Below are 2,026 nucleotides of genomic sequence, written 5' to 3' on the forward strand. Positions count from 1 at the left end.
CTCTGACTTGTGATAAGTTTCTCTCATTTTATTGTAAAGAAATTAACCAACACAATAGACAGTCAAAGCAAATAAAATAAAATGATTATCAATTCATAAAGGTGCATTTCTTTGAACAGTGTCAGTTGTTGAAGGTCCAACACACTGCAGAAAGAGTTTTGATCTCATGATTGGAGCATGAATGATGTATTATAACCATGGAGAAAGATGAAACTTCAACAAGGAACGAGTAGATAAGAAAATCTAAACTTTCTTTTTTGTACAATATATCACTTCGACTACTGTAAAAAAAAATATAATTTGCTTGTACTCCATTTTTAAGTGGAAAGGTAATGCAACTGAAGTCCTAGGATATTAAAATGTGTAATGTAATTGTAACCTGAATAAAGAGCCAATTTGTAAGTCGCTCTGGATAAGAGCGTCTGCTAAATGACTAAAATGTAAAATGTAAGAGCAGGAAGGTGAGTTTGAACATTCTGAGTTCATATCTTCAAACGGTTAATGTTTTCTGTTTATTCACATTGACGTATAATGACAACACATGAGGTTGGTGGCATCCCTCAGCAGCCTCCACTGATTGACAAGCATGTTTACAAACTACGTGTACATACAGTATTTTTCTCACTGTCTCATGGAGTACTGATGACACATTCTACATGTGTGAAGAACTTTGAGTTGGTTAAGTGAGTTTTGATCTATTATAGCTAAACGAGGTTTAGGGCTCGCAAACATCGCGATCTAGCGTTCGTCTGCCGATCGTTCGGTAAATTGTTTCGCGCGATTCTCCAAGCCGACTCGGTGCGTGCACTATTCGCAAATTACGTTCCCCAAGTACTCAGCCAGCGAATTATATCGGCATGTCTGAGCCCTTTTAAAGTTGCTGAGCTAGATCTAGTTAAAGGAGGGTTAGACCTTTTGAGTTGACCTAAGAGTGTAGAGTTTTTATTTTACCTTTATTTAACTAGGCGTCAGCTAAGAACTAATTCTTCTTTTCAATGACGGCCTAGGAACAGGCAGAACGACAGATTTTAACCTTGTCAGCTCAGGGATTCAATCTTGCAACCTTTAGGTTACTAGTCCAACGCTCTAACCACTAGGCTACCTGCCCCGCCCTGAAGCAAGGGGTCGCCGGCCCTTTGGTGCAGAATGAAAAGACTGTTCTAATTCTTGTCATCTGGAGCTATGGATCCATTTCAGCACCACAGAGAGTACCTTCAGGTGATGTTAGCAGTGTAAATATAGCCAGTTAGAAAACAGACTTTACACACAGAGAAATCACATTCCACATCTCCCACCTTTCTCTTATCAGACTTAAATACTAGGTGTACAGTATGTAAATCAAGTCTATGTACAGTTATAATAATCAAGTAGTAAATACGTAATTCCAATGAAGAGAAAAGACCATGTAACCAGGGAAATTATGCACCCGCACAGTCTGAGTTGACACAAAGTACAGGGGTTGGAGAATTCTCCAGTCTGAGTTGGCACAAAGTACAGGGGTTGGAGAATTCTCCAGTCTGAGTTGGCACAAAGTACAGGGGTTGGAGAATTCTCCAGTCTGAGTTGGCACAAAGTACGGGGGTTGGAGAATTCTCCAGTCTGAGTTGGCACAAAGTACGGGGGTTGGAGAATTCTCCAGTCTGAGTTGGCACAAAGTACAGGGGTTGGAAACACCTGAAACAGCTTTTTCCTGCAATCTAGAGCCATAATCATTATGCTTATGTCAAAAATATGTATATTTTTCTGCATATCTAAGCATACCTCTTGAGCTGTCTGCTGGTTCTTTTTTTATAAGAAACTAAATGTGCATTTCTGCATCTCTGCTAAAATCTGGGTAAAAGATAATAAGACTCACATTCCTTTCTAAGTACATTTAATTATTACTAACTTTTCTAAAGTCCAGCAGACATGCCAGCTAAGATAGTTAAACAAGCTAGCTACTCCAACTTGATTGATAGCCTGAAATGGCTTCTTGGTAGCTAGTTATGAGATTGGGAACTGATCTGGGCTAGCTAAAGGGACCCCG

The sequence above is a fragment of the Salmo salar genome, chromosome 12, assembly GCF_965601325.2.
Source record: "Salmo salar chromosome 12, fSalSal1, whole genome shotgun sequence".
Lineage (NCBI taxonomy): Eukaryota > Metazoa > Chordata > Actinopteri > Salmoniformes > Salmonidae > Salmo > Salmo salar.